The sequence below is a fragment of the Propithecus coquereli genome, unplaced genomic scaffold (genome assembly GCF_000956105.1).
Source record: "Propithecus coquereli isolate 6110/MARCELLA unplaced genomic scaffold, Pcoq_1.0 Scaffold7, whole genome shotgun sequence".
Lineage (NCBI taxonomy): Eukaryota > Metazoa > Chordata > Mammalia > Primates > Indriidae > Propithecus > Propithecus coquereli.
In genome coordinates, this window is record NW_012153062.1 from 4,274,888 (window position 1) to 4,297,141 (window position 22,254).

Consider the following 22,254-nt stretch of genomic DNA (forward strand, 5'->3'; position numbering starts at 1 on the left):
TAATGGAGAACAAATAAGGATGGCGAATGTTTCTTCAGAGGAATCGTTTCTTTCTAATTCCTCAAAAGGTTCATGGAATTATATGCTGGTCCCCTGTGGGATCCACTACCCTCTGGCCTCGTGAATTGTGCCCCACTCCCCTCCCCTTCTCGTCCTTGTTGCGGGGTGGAGAGCAGATGAAGCAGGGCAGGGGTGGGGGGACACATAGAACAGATTGATTGCATTGCCCACCCCTCTAGTTTTATATAAACTTGCCAAAAGACTAAGACCTCTGTTCTGACAAGAGTCAGGTAAGTCTGTCTTACAGAGTTGACAACTTTCAAAAGTGGTCGGGTAAAAGAGACTCATTAATTTGAAATGGGCATTTGATTCCCAAAGGGCAGACATACTTCAATTGGAGCATCATTATGTCATAGAAGAACTTCATTAGCATGCCAGTTAGAAGGGAGTCATCAGAGTAGGTAAAATGAAATGTAAAAAACTGCCTAATATGAAAACTGGAGAGCCTCCAAAGTCGTCAGAGATGACCATACTTGGCATGGAGCTCCCTAGGCTAAGAGTTAGTGCATTCATAATCTTCACAGCTGAGAGGTGGCTGGGAGATTTGACATAGGGCCCAAAGACTGGTTTACATGGATTAAAGCCATTCAAGACAATCAGGTGTGATGTCATCTGCATGGGTAGGGTCCTGAAGAACCTCCTGGGGCCACATCAGTAGAATAACACTCAAGAATCATCTTCACTCCTACTGGGGCAGAGGGTGGGAATAGGTGTAGAGATGCGAAACTATCATAAAAAATGAGGAGAATAAAACTAATTCTGATACGGGGCATTATCAATAATTAATTTGCATCACAGCCATGAAAGCAAACTCTTGTCCCAAAAAATATTATAAAAGGTGAGTCCACAGACTACCCGCAGACCAAGGAGATGTCAAGGAGACTTTGAACCACAGATTGTAAACTTCTGCTCAACAGGAGTATCACAGAGCCCTTTTATACAGAGCTCTCGTATGTTAAAGCTGTCACTAGTCCCCCACTCTCCTATGCCTATGCTTGCGTACAAAATAAAGTCCAAATTCCTTAGCATCAAGGCTCTTCAAAATCAAGCCCATTCTCCTTGCCCAGCCTTCTTTCTTGCCACATCTTTGCCTGCCGCTGTCTGGCAGGGCATGTAGTTTGTATGGGCCCCTTGGTCTGGTTATGTCCTTTTCCAAAGCCTCTGACTGGCAAAATCATATTCGTCTTTCAGGATGTATTTCAAATCTCACTCTCTTCCCTAAAGAGTTCCCAACTCCTCCTTTGTGTTACAGACACAGTTCAAGTATCTACCTTAGCACCTTACTTGAAGAAGGGTGTAGGGAGAACAGTTCTCACTTGAGCCTAAGATCACTCATAATTGCACAGATCTAGCAAACCAGTGGTGTGCACCCAGGAATCTCTGCACAGGGGCACTGAGGGGGTAACTGATGGGGTAACTAGCTCCAGGATAAGAGTAGAAGGGAGATGTGGAGCATGGGTATTGATCTCTTGCATGAGAGGACCCCATCCGTCTCTCTTTGGTCTCAATGGAGATGATGATAATAATAACATTCCTGCCTCATGGGTCTGTTGTGAGAATTACACAAGTTAATGTACGTAAAGCTCTCCCAACGGTGCCAGGCACACAATGAGCACCATGTAATTATCAGCTATCACATTTAGGAAGAGAGCTGGTGGTAAGTAAAACTGGAAAATTCTTCCATTTGGGGGCATCAGCAGCACTAATTCAGAACCACTACGTTGAGAGAAAACAAAAAAGAGGATGTTCTTCCTAATTCCACCATTGACCAGAGGCAGCTTGGCCCATTGAAGTGGTGGCATCTAGTGGGACTGGAAGGAAGGGTCGCACCCAGCAAAAGGCTCCAATGCTCTACAGGTGGCTGCAATGTGGCCAAGTGGTCTCTGGGACACCCAGAGGTGGTGTCACAAGACATCCAAGGTGTCCAGTGATGCAGAACAATGCAGTAGGTGCGGCAGAGGGGCCCGAGGGAAGCAGTGACACCCAGCAGCCATGGCAGTAGTGTCAGCAAACGCAGCAGGAGCAGCATGAGAAGGCCAACACTCCGTGACACCACGGGGCAAGGCATCAGCCTTGCTCACACACTTGTGGGGGAAGTTCCCTGGGGCAACCAGAAATGTAGGGGTGAAGCTTTGCCAGGTCCTCTGAGGCCAGTGTGATAAATCCCTCAAATTATCATTAATGTGACCTCATTTTTCCAGAAGGGGGATGCTGAGAAATCTTTAGCACAAGCTTTAGCACAAGAATCTAAAGCACAAGCTTTAGATTCAGCCAGGCTTGTGCTCTGTCCAACTGAAGATACTTTCTGAGCACCTGCTCCATGCCCCAGGCTTTGCTCCAGTCAGTGGAACTAGCACAGCGAGGAGAGCGAAAGGATTCCTCCTCACGTGGACCTGCCCTTACCGAGGGGGACACAGACAAGAAACAAGTAAGCAAATAAATTCACGAGGTTATTCCTGTGGTAAGAACTGAGAAGATGATAAAATGGGTGATGATGTGTTCAGATAGGGTAGAGGGGAACTACTTAAATCTGGAAGCCAAGTCAGTCTCTCATGTACAGTGGGGGCTCCATGGCCATGAAGAGGCAGCCCAGGGAAGACTGGGAAACAGAGTGGGGACCCTAAGGTAGGAAAAGCTTGGTAAATTGAAGAGACACAAAGAAAGATAATAAGTCTAAAACAACCATCAGCAAACTACGGTCTGTAGGCCAAACCCAGCCTGCTGCTTGTTTATGTAAATAAAGTTTTATTGGAACACAACCACACTCATTTGTTCATTTATTACCTATGGCTGCTTTCATGCTATGATAGCAAGGTTGAGCAGTTGTGACAGAGACTGTATGGCCTGCAGAGCCTAAAATATTTACTACCTGGCCCTTTACGGACAAAGTATTGCTGATCCCTGGTCTAAAGCATAGTGAATAAGCAAGGGAGACAGCAGTAAGAAGTGAAGCTTAAGGGGTGTGCGGGTGGGGGTGGCAAACTCTGCAGGGCCTTGTAAGCCATAGATAAGGGCTCGGATCATACTCTCAGTGTAATGGGAAGCCACCAGAAGAGGCCACGCCCAGGAGACACATGATCTGATTCATGGTCATACAAGCAACGCCGGGAGCTGTGTAGAGATGGACCCTAGAGCCAAAGCGAGCAGGGAAATCAATCAGGTGGCCACTGCAGAGCCCAGTGAGAGATGAAGATGCCAGGGACGAGGATGGTAAGAGTGAAGAGGGACAAGTGGTATTTTAGATACTGTTTTAGGTGTAACAGGCATAAGAATCCCTACTCCACTGTGTAATCTTAGGCAATTATTCAAACTCTTTAAGCCTCAATTTCTTCTCAGTAAAACTATTGCATGGATTAAATGCATCTGAGGTGCCTGCCAAAAAGTAAGTGTTCAATAAATGTTGGCTATGAGTACTGTTGTTGTTGCTGTTGTTGCTGACTGGCGAGGCCTATGGAAAAACCGTGTTATAGCACACAGCTCCTTGTGGCAGTTAGTGGTGCGCTTCTCTGCCTGATTAGATTCGTGAGTTCCCTGGAGACAAGAAAGCTCTGTTATTCATCTTTATATCCCCAAAACTGTGCCTGGCACATAGATATTTAATAAATATTTATTGATTAAACCATTATTTTTTTAAGAAAGGAGGACTATTACTCATTCTGCCATTTTGCACCAGAAGTGTTTTGTTTTTAGGATTGATACAGTACATTTTTATGACACAGAACCATTCTGAAGATACAGAGACAGTTGTCTCTATGGAGAGCTAGTACCCAGCATCCTGTCCCAGCAGAAAGAAAAACTCAAATGCTACTCTTCAGAAAACTTCTAGCCTGATAAAATATGTCAATGATTGCAATAATATATTGAATCTGCACTAAAACCTCTCCACACACAAGAAATTCAATCTTATCAGATACATCTACATTATCAAATATCTCTGCCACAAAATGGATCCAACCAGAGTCAAAAACCATTCTTCGAACGTGTCAAGCTGTCTTCAGACTTTTATTTCAAACCAGCTGGAACATTCTGAGCTCTTGTCCGGGCATATCGAAGCGTCCTCTATTTTGAGTTATTACCTCTTTCCTTTTATTGATTCATTATTCTGCCTATAAAACTAAAAGAACTTTGATTAAAATTGAGACTTCAGAATTGTTTGTCAGCTTTCTTATTCTTTGGCATTACCACTTACTAAAAGACTAGAAATCTACTCTTTTTAAGAAGTTACATTTTGACATCATAAAATGATCAATACCATCTAAATGATGATTTCAAGTGAAATTAAATGTGACATACAAATTTTCAAATGAAAAATGACCCCTATAAAATAAATACATACTTCTAAGTGACAATTTTATTTCTTAAAAAGAGGTTAAATACCATAATGGTCATATAATACAAAATTATAAAATCCTCAAAGGGCCAACAGATAAAATATTATCATGTATACCTGTTGTATTCACAGTAATTAAATGTGTTCTTACTATTAATATAGTAAATATATCTAAAAAAATTAATTAGAATTCCTTAAAAATTAACAAAATAAGAATAGGTGAGAAAATGTCTTAGAGGTCATCACCAAATCGTAACAGTACTATGCAAACTCATTAATGTAGCTAACAAACTTTAAAAGAATGAGAAAATGAAAATAAAAAGATTATTTAAAATGACAGGACAGAAAAGATGAGAATACCTTACAATAATAAAGAAAAGGTAGAAATCCTTGAAACATCATGGAGCAGCCATGAGGAGGGAGTTTTGTTTTTTTTTTTAACACGAAGCCTGGCATCTCACAAATAACGTATGTTCCATATTATGTGGCAGTTGCTATGGTAACAACCTTTATTTTCTGAAACAGTACACAGATGTGTACAACATACTAACTTGCTGGTTATAAATTACAGCTTTCCCATAGTTCAATAACTTAAGAATTCTACGTTTTTGAAATCTCAGTTCTGTTGTTATTAAATTTCTTTTATGAGATAATTTTCCTCATACTATCAAAATAAGTGTGTTCCCAAACAGGCCAAGAAAAAGAAATAACGAGAAAATAGGGTATATCAGAGACTAGCAGTGGACGGCGTACTGTTTCTGTAAAGAGTCTGTGTGACACCCACTGAAAGCAGGAGAAAATTATTTTAACGAATTAGGCATCATGTACAATAGCCATGAGAAATAACTTGCCAGCAAAATGATGTCACAAATAAAGTTATGAATTGATTTCTTATTATAAGGTGCCATATTTGCAGTTTTAAAATAAATGAAGATTTTTTTTCTTAGAAATGTTACAAGCATTAATATAATTTTACAAGATACAATGGTGTGGGAGTGTGAATTAACCTGGTTATTTGACATCAAATGAAATTATTTGAATCTTGAAAAGATCTGAGTCTTATTACTATATTTAATAAGGGATTAGTGACTCTTTGTCAGGTTACAAAACAAAAGACAGACTTTTACTGATTGGGATATTTCTTTTTATATTCTAACTTTAACCAACAAATAATTAAAAAGTGCCATCTACATGCAGGGAACCAGCTGTCCATGCCTAGATACATACTGATATGTGCAGAAATATAAGTTATAGAAAAGTTCAGTTCTGTAGATTTTTTTCCTGTTCTGAAAATTTATATTATGCTTTCCATGTGCCGAAACTGAATAGTTTCTTTAAATAAGTAGTTCACATTGTAGATTTTTAAACCTTATCAAAAAGAATCATCTCTGCAATATTTATCTGGTTAAAATTCATGACTTGGGGAATGTATTTGAAAAATAAGGTGGTATAGTTAGCATTTACAGTCAAAAACCATCTTTCTAAAATAAGAAAAATATTTCTAAGGAAAGTGTAAATATATACTTATATAAAAAGTAACAAAGCAGCCCTGATTTAGAAAGTCCAGAAATGACACTGCTAATGAAATGTCCAGAAATGACACTCCTAATAAACATAGAACGCCTGGAAATGCTATTTCAAGTCACAATACAGTTACATTCAAATTTAAAATTGTCTTAAAGCAGCAACGACAATGAGAAACAATTGAATACCGTACAGATAAGAACAAATCATTTTGAAAACATTGCACCAGTAAGTGGTTGTTAAAACTTTTGCTAATGCTTTCCACACATACTCCTCTGTATCTTTCCAAGCTATATTAAAAACAGGACCATGACTAATCCATTCAAATCCTTATGTTATCAGAGAGAGAGAGTGTTAAGTTATCACCTAATGGACACTGAGAGGCTAGAACCCAGTACTCACTAGAAAAAGAGTACTTCACTGCTAGGTGCATTTTAAAAGTGTTACTTAAATTACATTTAAGTCATCAGATAATTACAAACTTTCTTCTCTTTTATATTTATATGGCATATTTATTGAATTGCACAGTATGCTTTTACAATAAAGTGCTTTTTACGTTGCCGCCTTTGTTCATCCAAAATAAAACTGACAGTTATCCTTTTATAAGCTATTCTGAGAACATTTTCTCTTCTTTGAAGCTGATTGATGCACTACTTTAAATGTTCCTGCAAATATCTTTTCAATTCAAGTTTTTGCATAATGTAATAAGAAGATAAAAGAATTCTATACTTCAACAGGAGACATTACAAAGCAAGTAGAGACATTATCAAGGGCATTAACATGCTCCTAATAGCAATAAAACCTTTTAACTGTCTGATGTAGAACATGCTCCCACCAAACCACCGCATATTATGGTAATTGGCTCCAATTTCTGAATCTTACATTGTAAAGTTACAGAGTTAGGTAGAACTGAAAAACAAATCTCAAATACTCATGTTGTTACCGTTCCCATTATGAAATGTTTGCTTTCTGTCTCTAACGAGGGCTGGTCTGGTCTGCTGTGCTGCTCTTTACTGTGCTATCATATTTTTGCTTCCTGTCTCATTTTTATTTCTACTGACTGATATAAATACGTTTTTTTTCCAAATAACCCTTTTCTAACTCCAAAACATCACAGCAACACAAATAGCATTTTCCTCAGAATTTCAGTGTAACAAATGGGTTCTCTGTGCATGCCTGTGTCACATTTCATTCACTTTATGTGTTCTCTCATGACGGGAAGCTACAACGGGGAAAAACATTCCATGAGGACGCTTTGATTTTTCTTTACAACGCACCACTAAATTGCATGAGTAGTCTTTCCATCCTGGCCGAGAGGAAATATAATTTCCAACTAAAGTTGAGCCCAGATTCTGTTAAATTAAATAGCAAAGAAAAAACAGTTCTTGGCTTTATTCCTCTTAGATAGGAAGCAGGGCCGTGGGGAATTGACACGAGCCGTTCCTTGGTGATTAACCTGCAGTTTATGGTTGTGTTTCTAGGTGACGTGCCCATCATGAAGGAAGCTTCTCCGAGGCTGGCAAGAGCAACTTGTCTGCTCTGAGAAATGCAGATCTATCAGGATCCAGAGTCGGGCTCTGAAAAAGCTGTCATTTCACGTCTCTAAAACAGCCCCTGATTTAATGTACAAGATGTCAAGAAGTAAAGGACAATAAAATAAAAACCAAAAAAGGAGAACTATTTCAATTAAGAAGCATTTCTATACCAATTCTTGGAAATCACATAAAATAAAAGCTGTCAGAATCAATCTGTGTTCAAAAGGTTGATTTTTGTGGTGCTTATATACAACATGCAAGACAGGAAAAAAAATACAAATTAGCACAGTGCCAAACTTTAGAAATTTCTTTCTCACTAGATAGATATTTGGTTATTAAGTTTTCCTAATGGATTTGGAAAAAATGTTTGTATGGCAGGTGCCGGAGTTGAAGAGAGAAGGAAAGAAAGAAATCCTCATACAGGAAAAAAAAAGTCACATATATAATCTCCAGTCCTATAAAAAGGAAGAGTTTCATGTATTTCCAAAAATTTAATCCTTAATTGCCAGTAATTAAAAGCTTCATATAAGATTCTAGGAATCTACCTTTTATTACTATGATTTTCCAATGATATTTGAGTGTCTTTTTCAGAGAAAGATAAATATTTCTTCAAGGACTGCCCTATCATCCCAGTAATCAAATATCCTAAAGGTGAATTGAGAAAAAAATCTTTATGAAATTTGAGGCAACCTTTTTAGCTGAGAGCATAATAACATTAAATAGAAATATAAGCATTGCCAAGAATAAATAAATAAATCTCATCCAAATGTGACTTCTTCTAGTGAAAGACATCACTTTCATTTTCATTTGGTTTTTTTGTTTATTTGAGGAGTTTTTTTTCCCTCAAATTTATTTATTTTTTTTAAATTGACAAATAAAATTGCACAGATTTATCATGTACAACACGATGTTTTGAAGTATATATACATTGTGGAATGGTTAAAGCTAGCTGACTGGTATATGTTCATTTGTTTTTAAAATATACTGTTTAAGAGGCATACGTTATAGTTCTAACTTTACTCCTGTTTTTAGAATTTTTATTATGTTATGCTTTTTATTCCACGTTTTCTTTTGAGAGGGATATTGGGCAGGGAAAGAAAAGATGAATTCACTTGCTGTCCCCCAGTTGATTTGTGTATTTCAGGGGTATGCTGCTTTCAGTGGTCTATTTCTGGCATCTTTATAAAACAAAAAATCAAGTTTTTCTGAAGGTTAATACTTTAAGAAGAAAATTCACTCCTTTATCATCAAATCAAGAACTTTTCTTAAAGTAAGTTTTCCACAAGCAATAGGAGAAACAGCCTAAGAACTGCCTCCAATCAAAAGAAGAAAAATAACACAATCAGCTCACCCGTGATTTCCTTAATATACTTAAAAGAGATAAAATCCCACTGATGCCTCTAAAAATAAAAACGAGGGAAGGGCAACTTTATTGATTCTCCACAAACCAACGACCGTGTAGCTTATTGATAACACTAAACACCATCTAAGCCTTTAGTGATTTTCAACCAAAAGGCTGCCTCTGAATGAAGGTTTAAATCATTGTATTAATATATTAGGGGGAAAATTACCATGGGAGACACTTGGAAATTAATTAAAAACCCTGCACTCAGTTTGTTTGTGAGAGAAGATAAATATCACACATGGGAAAAGATGCTTGACAACCGCCATAGTTTTCAGATCCAAAATTAGACCCTGACAGCTATGTCTTTGTATGACTCTCCTTGGGGTATGATAAGCAGAGATATAGAATATGAAGATTTCTGATAGAAGTATTTATTACTGACACTTCCGAAACATTCCATGTGTGGCATCAGCAAAGCATGCTTCACCTCAGACAGAAATGTCAGGTTTTCTTCCAAGATTTGTTTTTTCTATTCCTCTTCCCCCATTCCCATCCCTCCTTCTCCATCCTCCACTACCCCCCTTCTCCTCCAAAATATGATCTTTTTTTAGAAGTTCAACAGCAGCCCCTGGTGGAACTCAGCAGTTGTTTCAGCCCGAGCACAGTTGTTCAAGCAACTCCATTCATCTTGTCAATAAAAAGAGAAGTCTGTCCATGTGTACGTTTCCACATCAGCATGCTGCTTCTGCAAGTCAGGGGTCAGAATATGACCCCGAATGTACAAACGCAGTGCTTTCTGATGGTAATTTTGGCCAATTTCAGTAGCTGGAGTTTTGATACTATATATATATGTAACAAACAATAAACATCTGCCTCAAATGTCACATTCATTTTATGCACGAAGACCAATAATTAACTGCTGGTGAATAACGCTTACCACAAAGTGCATCAAAATGAAGAGGCTCCACCCATATGAGTGGGTGATCACTATTTTGTTTGGCTCCTGATGTGACAGATTCAGCTTTGTCACTTAGCAAAATGAGCTATACAAAGTGACAAAGAAGGGATTTCTCTGGGTCAGAGCTCAGAAAGACTGCAGAATGCCACTGTCTGGCCCCGTCAGAGTGGCAAGCTGGGCTTAACAAGAAAGCCCACCAAGATGCTCTTTAGAGAGACTGAATCTCCTCCTTTTCCTGCTCCGTTGGCAGCCCCAGATTACCATTTGGAGGCCAGATGTGTGGCTCTTTGTTTGCATCAGGCAGAGTAAATCTGTGCACTTCACAAATGTGTCCATAGAGGCAGCTTTTGCTAAGCCCTGTGCCTTTGGGGCTGCATCACCCCAAAAGGGTTGCTTCCTAATTCACACAAAGGTGCCATATAGGCTAGTGATGGCCCTGGCGCTGGGCAAGAAAGGGGAGAATTACATAGAGAAGAAGATCATTCTCCTGACTACATTCTCAAGTGCCAAGGTAGGGGGAAATAGCAGGCATTCCCCCTCCATGAAGCTCATGTTAGGACAAAGGAACAACTGGAAATTTATTCAGAAGACCCAAAGGTTTACTTGAATAAATTTATTCAATATCCTTCACTTGTATATTTTGACTTTTCTCTTCTTAAATGATGCAGTTTTTTAAGAGGAAAAGTAAATAGTACTTTTGAAGTCTAAAATAGCTTTATGATAAACACTAGAACAGAATAAATACTGTTTTATGTGAAAAGGTGGTTTTTAAATTTTGAAAGTATTGTACTTCTCATTAGCCCTTCACTTGCCCTGAAACCACTTGGATCTCTTGACTGATCTCAAGTGAAGCTGAATCAGTGAGTTGATGTGTGGACACCAGAGAGCTCCCATGGTAGGCCACTTACTGAGTGCCCGATGGGCACTCGCTCGCCAAGCACTGGAGAGTAAGTGATATAAAAAGAAATAAGACTTAGTGCTCAATGAGTCACAATCTACTAGAGTAGACATATATGTATCTAGGTAATCTTAATACAACGTGGTGGCAATGCGCAGAGTACTAAGAGACACAGGGGGACCCTTACCTCTGCCAAGAGTCATCAAAGGCTTTCTAGAGGGATGACACATGCACCGAGTCCTAAAGAAAGATCACAAAGAAGCTACAGAAAGAGGGGGAGACGGCGTTATAGGAGGAGAGTCACCATGACACAAGTGGTGAAGGTGCAAAACTACATGGTATATCCAAAGAACTACAGGCAGCAGGATATTGCTGGAGCATAAAACACAAGATGGGGGTGACAGGAGGAGAGGCTGGAGAGGTGGGAAGAAAGCCCAGTCTCGGAAATCCTTCTCTGCCCTCCCATCGAGATGGGATCTGTCCCCTGGGCCATGGAGAACAACGAAAAGATCATAAGGGGGAGGACTCAGACTGAAGGTCAGAAGACTGACCTGAGCTTGTTGTGATCATCCCAGAGAAAGAGGACAAGGACCTGAATTCTGGTGTGGCAAATGGGGCTGGAGAGGAAATGGTAAGTTTAAGAAATATTCAGAGAGTACTAAGTGGTTTATCGGACATGGACCATGAGGCAGGACTCTTGGATGACTCCCAGGTTTCAGGCACAGGAGACAACATGGACTGTGGTGCCATCAACTGGGTTAGAGGCTGCAGGGGCCGGAATAGGTCTGAGAGGAGAAGATGGCACTCTAAAGAAGTACTTCTTAGAATATGTCCTCAAGTACCCTCCACTGGCCTCCAGACAGCTCCTTGTAACACTGATTATTAACACTGCCCTCGAAAGTCACAGCTGGAGAGGGACCTAACAGATCATTAAATCTGGTTGTTTTCACTGTGCACTGTGAGGGTTGAGGAGGTGCTGCAGCAGGCAGGGCTCTGGGGTGCAGGAGGAGGCAGGGCTCCGGGCTGCCTCCCCAGATTCAACCCTAGAAGAGTCCACTTTTACCTATTGTGTATACTAGAATTTTTATAAGACTTCATTTGAAAACAGGAAATCACAGTCTGAAAAACACTGACAACCTCTTCCTTCTACAGAGAGGAAACTGAGCCCAACAGAGGTGAAATAACTTGTCCACAGACACTAGTTTGTAGCAGAGGCTGGGCTAGATCTATGACAGTTCACCACATGACAATTCCAAGTGTCCTCTATGCCGAGGTCCCCTCCAAGAAAGAATTGTTTGTTTTATGGAGTTAGCATCAAAAAAACTGCTCATTAAAAGCTCTCAGTTAGCAGTTTCTTCAGCTTTATTCATTAATAAATAGTTACTGAGCATCTTCTGCATGCCAAACTCCCTTTTACCAAAATCACTTGAATATTTCCATTTGGATCTCCAGCTGTAATTTGATTCTTTGGTAGAGTTCTGACTGGTATTCAACTCTAACTGGATGTGGTATGATCCAAGAAGGGGTCATTTTAGTCCCAAGTAAACAGGATTATTATCAAAGGTGTGAGTTTCCTAATTCACTGAAGGATAATGGCTAATTTATATTTTAAAAGAAATTTTTGAAAAGACTTTTTTTAAAGTCTATGAAATTCCTAAGGTATAATAAAGTGCTATTTATAATTTTTAAAAGAATTACAGATGTTACATTAATTTTTCATACACATTTTGGAGTTTACTGGAAATAATGTCCAAAAACTCAATAAGCTTAACTTTATGAAATTTAGAACTGGTATCTGAAATAATTACAGGATAGATGGTTTCCCAAGAAATGAGAAGACAAGTGAATAGACTTGATAATCCCTCCTCCCCATCATACTAACCCGACAGCTGCTTGCACAAATAGGGTAATTCCTAAAGCAAGGAAAAGCAAATCTTTGCTCAACCTAGAGAAATAGAGACAATTTTAGCTCAGGGGTCACGGCAGCCTGTTGACCTCTTTCTAAAATATTATCCAGTCTTGAGAATCTTGTCCCAGGACTCCCAGAAGCAGTAGGTTGCCACGTTGTAAAGTGTGTGAGTCAGGGTGGGAAACAGGAGCCAGGGGAGAAAGCCCTGCTCGTGGAATGCCAGAGATGAGATCTGCACAGGCCTTTTCAGAAACGTTATATAACATCGCACTGCAGGGAGGAAAACCATTGCTCAGTCTCTCCTGTTGGGAAATTCATTCTTCATCTGATGAAACTCTTTAAGATATGGGGCCAATGGATCAATTTTTCTTCCACTGCCTCTTTATATTTCACCACCCCATCCCATTTTCTTTCTGTACTCCTCACATTTACAAATAATGTTTAATATCAGAAATTCTGTGCATACCAAGATGTATAAAGCCCAGCTAGTGGGGGTGGGTTGCAGGAACAGGATGACAGCTGAAATGGATTTCAAGGCTCTCCTGTCACAATCCCATTTCTTTATAGGTGAGAAATCAAAGTGACTCATCCGAGATTCTCCCACCCCACTGTTCTCACATATTGGTATTATTAAGTAGAGGAAGCAAATAAACAAAAAATTTTGAAGATCAAGCAAAAGCCTAATTGGCTCCACAGGTCCCCGTTTATGTCAGCTTCCTTTATACCATAAAGTATATTACTGAATGGACACGGTGAATCTTACAGGGAGCAAGCACTTGGTTACTGCCTGTCCCCATGACCATGAGAACTGCCTGAGTAAATCTAGAGTTAGGTTCCTTTGAGATGATTATAGTTTTGGTATGTTATTCTGGTGTCCTGGAAAATCTCCCTTAATAGCAATTTTGTTGATTCATTCAACAAATGTTAATGGGAAACTTACTATGCACCAGCCCCACACAATAGTGAGCAAGAGCCCAGGTCTTTTATTCTCTTGCTTATATGGTCTTAACCTTGTTACTGTGTGGTCATGATTGCAGGAGCCATATTTCTTTCTCAAATCCAATAAATCTATCCATCCACTTTTTCATACAGAGGTTTAATATGGTTTAAAATCTCTTTAAACCCATCTTCTGTGCAGTAAATAACAATAGTGGTTTATTACCTCTGTGTCCCTTCGAGTGTTCTTTCCTCTTTCAGATAATGCCATGGATTGGCCTTGTCTGAATGCAACGACATTGAGTTACATATTAACGGAATTTCACATAGTACATGAAGACTCAACAGGAGCAGGTGACAAAATGAAGTGCCTTGGTAAACTCTTCAAATTCCTCAGAGTCCAATGATCAAAGATGTCCCGGAACAGAGAACTGACCATGGATTGGAAATACAAGGTAGATGGGTCACAGAATTTTCTGGCAAGTCCTTGAAAGCATCTGATAAAATGCTATTCAAAGATCCAAAGCCCTTTAATACGACAGTAAAATTAGCATAGGCCCACATACCTAGGACTCAAATCACACTGGATGTAAAACATGGGTTGTCACCTGTGAAAAAGCAAATTGTTGAATAAAAAATGGAAAATGTGACCCAGCCCCGAGAGGCAATACTCCTAGAGGTTAAGAATATGGAGCATCTGGTACCTCGCGTAGTCAAATTCATAGACACAGGAAGTAGAATGGCGGTTGCGAGGGCTGGGAGGAAAAGGGAGTGGGACGTACAGTTTCATGGGTACAGAGTTTCAGTGTGGAAAGATGAAAAAGGTTCTGGAGATAGGTGGTGGTGATGGTCACACAATAATGGGCGTGTACCTTAATGCCATTGAACTGCATACTTAAAAATGACCAAAATGGTAAATTTTATGTTATGTATATTTTATCACAATAAAAACAGTGGAAGCTGGGTAGGAGAGAAGAGAGCACATAATGGGTGTCCACATTAGTTCAGTCTGCCTTGTTACCTAAACCAGAATTTACCCATGTGAAAACTTTGTGCTTTGACTTCTTTATATAGCAAATGTTAATCGGAGTGCCAAACTCACAGTTGTTTGAAAGGATCGAATAAATTCTCAGATGTGAAGGAAAAAAAAGGAATATGGCTCATCTAAGTGTTCACTAAATATTGGCTATTATTACTATGTCTCTTCTGGACATTTCGACTTATTGCTTCTTACTGAGATTAAAAATGTCACACGATGCCCCCAATAAATCTGTAAAAATTTGTTTTAATTACCACACTAGATGTAATTTTCTTTTTGGAAATAATAACATACCATATGTTAAAAAATATATTTTTGAAGTATTATTCTTGCCTCCCCTGCTTCCCAGAACTTTTATTAAATTTAATTAGCACAGGGTCAGAAGTCAAAGCAAACTTCCTGTTAGCTAGCAGCATTCTGCTAACACTGAAAAAAGTCCTACTGGTATGAGAAATTGATTACAAGTAAAATGGCCTAGAGATTCGTTGAAACACATCTTGTAACAACCCATCTTTTTCTGAATCATCAGAATGCTCTGCAATACCTGAGAAGTATTTTTCAAGACAATATGCATCACTAAATTTAATTACACATTTATTGAATATGTATTTTCTACAAAATATTGTGCATGGTGCTCTGAGAGAAGTTAAGACAAAACATACATGTCCCTGTCCTCAGGGAGCTTGCTGTCATGCAGAGAAGTCAATTTCCTCAGAAGGTTTTGATTCCATACTTATCCCAAGACAATTCTCAATATAGATAAGGAAAACTGGATTTTTTTCTGAACTGTAAGAAATCTGTGGTTGAATCACTGTGTCTTATGCCATGGCTTAAAGAATATATTTCCTTTATGCATTTTGATATTTGAGAATAATGAATTCAAAAATTACTGGGAAAAGAAGGTCTATAATTGACCGCCTAGGGAAACAACGAAAATCCCTTCAAAATTCCCACCAGGAGTAGAAAAGAAGTGGATTCAGATACAGTCGGAAATCTTCGCAAGCTTTCTCCACTGGAATTCTAATTAGTAAGACCCCTCTAAGCAATTTTAAAGCTGCTTAATTTAAATACAGGAAGGGTTTCCTTAGGTTCTATAATACTTTGGTAGAGCTGATCCTATTTCCTGAGATTAAATAGAAGAAAATTCTTTTCTCAGGAGATTGAACCACACACAATAAGATCATTCATTAGAATGTTCATATAAATTCAAAATATACCAGAGGAACAGCAAATGTCTTCTTCATAACACCTAGAAATGGAGTGGAGCCACGACTGGTTTTACTCTTGAGTTTTGGCCTTTGTGGAATACAAGTTCTCCTGGAAGAATTACTGAGGTGATAATTCATTTTGACAATAAAACTAAGTACAAGATAGCTTTAAAACAATTTAAATTAAATTAAATCTTTTTTTCTAAATAAAAACCCTCAGTCAATATTATTTGTTTTTTAACAGTTTTGCTTCCATTCGTGAGAATAAAGCTATACCTTCTATAATCTAATTCTTACTCCACTTTGCACCACTTAACACTTAGCATAGGAAAAGCTCATAAACTTTTGAAAGTCAACATTTTGACTCGTCAGGGAAGGGGGAAGCTCAGATGCCTGATTGGTAAGGGGAGTGCAGAAGGATACTTCTCAAGCTTTTTATTGTCCAAGAAAACAGAGGGGAACACTTTTTAAACTCTTGCCGTCCTGTAAATTTACATCACCTCACTAAATTTAATAGCTAAATAGTGTTCTGACTGTTGTTGAGACTTGTGTGTCAGATTTAGAAACATTATTGTTGAGGCTTACTTTGATGGTGAGATTTTAGAAGCCTATTTCCTTGCTAAACAAATGTATTATAGAGTGATGGATAACAGAGATTCAAAGGATTACAATGAGAGATCAAGGAGTTCACCTGCAATATCTATTGCATTGAGAGCCAACTTTATTGAAGTTTCACAATATTAACTGCCTCCCTACGGAATGGCTTAACCAGGTAGGTGATTATCAATTTGTCACCAGTCAAAACACAGATTGCTTCATGTACAGTGTCTGTGGCATAATCATGTACCTTGAGTCTGATCAAACTGGAATGATCCTACTAGGATGATTCTTATAAGAGTGAGAAAGAACTGTTAGTTGGAAACTTCTCTAATGAAATTGTGTCTAATTCTTGGTTTGATAGAACATCTTTCCTGGAGCCCACTCCAAAAGGAAGTAAAGACAAAGCCTGAGAGAAAGAATGGAGAGGGAACGGAAGCTATTCGCTCTCTCTCCCTGAGCCTTGCTTTCTCTGACCACCCCTCACTTCCATCCTAGGGACAGCAGGTAAGAAACTGACCAGTCCTCAAAATTCCCCCTGCAGTGGGAGACTTGCACTTTGAAACTCCTCCTAGCAGTGTGGGAATTGACTGAATTATGTGCAGGAAATTATGTAGTATAAGCATGGATCAACACCGAGAGGCCTGCATTACCTCTTTGACTCTGTTATCAATGTAGCAAGAGCTTTTAAGTTTTATAATTCCATCCTATTTCTTGATCCTATCCTCTAACAAGGTCTAATCTTTTTCCACATATTGAATTCCATTAGCAGCCATTCCAATTAATATTTTTAATAGCAGTCATGGAGGGAGAAGATTTCGGCCTTAAAATATGTCTGATCAGGGCATGAATTAATAGCCACACTAGCAAACACTTACTGACCACTTAATATGTGTCCAGTACTAGTCTAAGTACCTTTCATATATTAACTCATTTAATCTTCTTAAACACTCTGTGAAGAAAGTACTATGATTTCCCTGTGTTATCACTGAGAAAATTGATTAATAGAAATATTAAATAACTTGCCCAATATTACCCAGCTTACAGATTGAACCCAGGCAGATGATGCTAGAGCCTTACAAATTCTGAAACCCAATCTTTTTTCAATGATACAGATTAGATTGAGTTTCTCTGCACCTATTTTATCTGCCTACCATTGTATAAAGTGAAACCTCTAGAATAATCATCTAGAGCCTCTACAATTTTTCATACAAAATATTTGACATTCAATAAAAAAAAAAGACATACCAAGAAATAGGGCAAAAAGAAAAAAGGCAATAGAAACAGGGCCACAGATGATCCAGATAATGAGGTTATCAAACATGGATTCATACGTTCAAAAAAATAGATGACAAGATAGATTCCATTTCACCAGAGAAATGGAATCTAAAAAAAAAAATCAAGGAAAAATTCTATAACTAAAAAAATATAGTAAAGCTAAGAACTCAACAGATTAGTTTAATGGCAATTAACACAAGTGAAAGATGATTAGTTCTGTAAGATAGCTCAGTAGAAAAGACCCAGAACAAAGCACAAAAAGAAAAAAAAGAATGAAAATACAAAAAAAGAGTACAAGGACATATGAGAGATAGCAAAATCCTAACAAGTGTACCTGAGGCTCCAGAAGTGGATTAGAGAAGAAAGGGGGGCAAAAGAAATATTTAAAGTGATAATATCTGAGAATGTTCAAAAATGGATGAAAGATGTCAAACCCCAAGCAGGGGTAAAACTACCAATGACAAAGACAAAGAGTAAGCCACAATAACAGCCAGATTAAAAAAAAAAAAAAACCATGTTACCTTCAAAGGAACTATAGCAATGGCAGCTAAGCTCTCAACAAAAACCATGGAAGTCAGAAGAAAATAGAATGACATCTTGAAGTGCTGAAAGAAATTATTGACAACTTAGTCGTTCATATCCAGTGAAAATACCCTTCAAATTTTAACGGAAAAAAAGAGTTTGTTGTCAGTAAACACATACTAAAAGAAATATTGAAGGGAGTTCTTCAGACAGTAGGAAAATGATCCCAGATGGAAAGACAGAAATGCAAGAAGGAATGAAAAGCAATAGAAAGGTAAATATGGGCCGGGCGCGGTGGCTCACACCTGTAATCCTAGCTCTCTGGGAGGCCGAGGCAGGCGGATTGTTTGAGCTCAGGAGTTCGAAACCAGCCTGAGCAAGAGCGAGACCCCGTCTCTACTAAAAAAATAGAAAAGTCAGCCAGGCACAGTGGTGTGCACCTATAGTCCCAGCTACTCGGGAGGCTGAGGCAGAAGGATCGCTTGAGCCCAGGAGTTTGAGGTTGCTGTGAGCTAGGATGACGCCACGGCACTCTAGCCCGGGCAAAAGAGTGAGACTCTGTCTCAAAAAAAAAAAAAAAAAAAAAAAAAAAAGAAAAGAAAGGTAAATATGAGTATAAATACAATTGTCTATTGGCTACAAAGTAATAATAATATTTTGGAGTTTAAAATACATGTATAGCCAGGCACAGTGGTGTGCACCTATAGTCCCAGCTACTTTGGAGGCTGAGGTGGGAGGATTGCTTGAGTCCAGGAGTTTAAGATCAGCCTGGGCAGCAGAGCAAGACTCCATTTCTTAAAAATAAATAAATAACATATGTAGTTAAAATGCATGACAGCAATAACTCAAACAGCCAAAGGAGATAAATGGAGTTAACGTTTTCTTAAATCCTAGTGTTGTCTGGAAAGTGATAAAACTACTAATTTATATTAATCTTTATTAAGTAAAGAATGCATGTCGTTGTATCCAGTAAATATAATTCCAAATATATCAGTAATTACATTAAATGTAAATGGACTAAATGCTTTATTGATAAATGTCCAACTCAATGAAAAAATACAAATTCAACCATGTTACCTCAGTAAGCACATCTTAAATATAAGGACACAGAAAGGTTGACAGTAAAAGAATAGAAGGAGAGAAAAGTAAACATTATTATCAAACATAAAAAGGGAGATTTCATAATGATGTTTAAAAATTAATCTACCAGAAATATAGGGCAATTTCAAATTTGTATTCCCTCAAAATGTAAAGCGAAAATTGACAAAACTAAAGTATAAAGAGATAAATCCACAATGACCATGGGATACTTAACACACCTTTCTCAATTACTTATTAAACAATCAGACTAAATGATATAATTAATAAACTTGACTTAACTGATACATAGAAAACTCTGCATCTAATAAGGAAACATGGAACATTTACCAAACTGACTATATGCTGGGCCATAAAACAAGTCCCCAAGTCCCAACAAATTTCAAAATATTGAGACCATTAATATATTCTCTGACCCCAGTAGAAACAAGCTAGAAATCAGTAACAAAATGATAACTAGAACATCCTCTAAATATTTTGAAATTGGTCAAAAATAAATCACAATGGAAATTAGAAAGTATTTTGAACTAAATGATAATAAAAACATGGCATATCAAAACTTGTCGATACAGGTGTGCTTAATGGGGAAAGCCAGTGACCATGGCTACCTGGGGAAAAAGGGTGGTAACTGAAAGGCAGCATAGGTGGGGCCCCTTGGGAGCTGGCAACGTTCTATGTCTTGCTGGGGGAGTGATTACAAGGGTGTTTCTCCTTTGTGAAAAATTCCCCAAGCTGTACATTTAAGATTTGGGCATTTTTCTGTGTGCATGTTATACTTGAAGAAAAAAATTTACTTAAAAAAAAAACAGAAATTACTCCTGACTCCTCTTTTTCTCACATTCCACATCCAGATCATCAACATTTCCTATTGGCTTTAATTCAAAATATGCCCAGATTCTGGCCATTTCTTGCTACCTCCCCAGCTACTAATCCTGTCTGAACCAACAGCACGTCTCCATTTGTCTCAGAGTTTCACAACTCATCTCCCTCCTTCTGCCCTTGCTCCTGTATCCCGCTGTCAACACAGCCACCAAGGTGAACTGGTATAGCTGAATCAGATCGTGTCACCAATCTCCACCAAACTGTCCAGTTGGCTTTTCATTTCACTCACAATAAAAACCAAATAATTGCTATGGCCTTTGTCTCTACATGATCTGAACTACCTTCCCCTCTCCTACTTCATTTCCTGCCCCTACCTCTTGGTCACCCTGCTCCAGCCATACTGCCTCCTTGCTTTTCCCAGACAGGCCAGGCACATTCCTGCCCATGCCATTTGACACGCCTTTCCCTCTGCTGTTAGGTTTCTTCCCCTAGATTGACACAGCACCACCCTCTTCCATGACCATTATCTATCATTGCAATTCCCTCTACCCAAAACAATCTCCCATCCCTCTTCGGTTCAACTCACCAAATATCAATCCAACACCAGTATTAGGCAGTTACTGTTATAGGCACTCAGGACAAAACAGTAAATGAAACAGATAAAGATTCCTACACTCATGGGGCTTACATTCTAACAGAGGGAAACAAACAATAAGCATAAATGCATTACTTATACTGTGTGTTGGAAGTAGATAAATGCTATGGAAGTAAAACTGGAGCAAGGTCATTAATGTTACTAACACTGTTCAGAGAGGATGAGAAGGGAGTTGTAATTATAAATATGGTGTTTAGAGCAAGTGTTAGTTAGAATGACATCTGAGCAAAACTTTGAAGGTAGTGAGAGAATTAGCCACGCAGATGTAGGGGGGAAGAGCTTTCCAAACAAGAGCCAAGGCCAAACATAGGAGTGAGTGTGGCTGACATGTCATTAGTAAAAAGGCATATATGGCTAGAGTGGCATGTAAGGTGAGCCACTGTCCAAGTGTGCCAGGGACTCAGGGGTGTCCTGGGATGTGTGACTTTAAGTGCTAAAACCAAGAGCATCCAGGGCAAACCAAGATGGCTAAAGTCGATCACCCTAGAAAAAGTTGTTAGAGGAGGGCTCTGAGATATGATTAGAGGGAGAAAGGAGAGAAGGCAGGGGGGTGGCATCAGATCATGAAGAACCATGGAAACCATTTTAAGGATGTTGGCTTTTAGAATGAGAAAAATGGGGAGCCATTAGAATTTTATGAAGAGACGAATGACACAATCTGGCTTTCATTCCCAAAGACTCGGTCTGGTTGCTATGTTGAAAATAGAATGTTGAAGGACAAAGGCAGAAGAAGGAGCACCATCTTGAATACTACTGCAATATTCCAGGTGAGAGATGATGGTGACTTGGACCAAGAAGGTATCAGTAGAGATAGTGACAAGTGGTCAGATTCTGGATATATTTTAAAGGTAGAAAAAATAAGATTTTCTAACAAGTTAGATGAGGGATATAAGAGAAAGAGAAAGGATGACTTCCAGGGTTTTGATCCAAGCAAATGGGAAAATGAAGTTGCCAACAGCTGAGTTGAGAAAGACTGAACATAGAGCAAGTTTGGAGAGAAAAAAAAAAAAATAAGTTCCATGTTAGACATGTTATATCCTCTTTTTGGCTTTATTTTCCTCCATAGGTCTTATCAATATTGACATACTATATATTTTACTTATTTACGCATTTATTATCTATATTCACCCACTAAATGTAATCTCTAAGAAGGCAAAGACTTTTGTTTTCGTTAACTGCTATATCACCAGCATATATTAATAGAATAAACTCATTCATTTCATAAACATTTATGGAGCGCTTCCTAGATGATTGTAACTAAAATACAATAAGCACATTCCATGTCCTTAGGATTGCCAGATAAAATACAGAATAACCAGTTAAATTTGAATGGCATATAAAGAATAAATAATTTCTAGTATAAGTACGTTCCATACTCAAATATTCAAGTATGTATATTCCATATGCAACATTCAATTATGGAACACATATTAAAAATTATTTGTTGTTTATATGAAAATCAAATTTAACTGGGCATCCTGTATTTTTAGTTGCTAAGTTGGACAACCCTACATGCTCTCTGCCTTCAAGGAGCTTAGAG

General features: G+C 38.4%; 1 long non-coding RNA gene across 1 annotated transcript; it reads left to right on the forward strand.

Moving 5' to 3' along the window:
- The first annotated feature begins 455 nt into the window (after positions 1-455).
- Positions 456-7,579, forward strand: LOC105823837. The gene is made up of 2 exons (XR_001138170.1): positions 456-559; positions 7,396-7,579. It is a non-coding gene; the product is annotated as an uncharacterized LOC105823837 (long non-coding RNA).
- Positions 7,580-22,254: the final 14,675 nt, after the last annotated feature.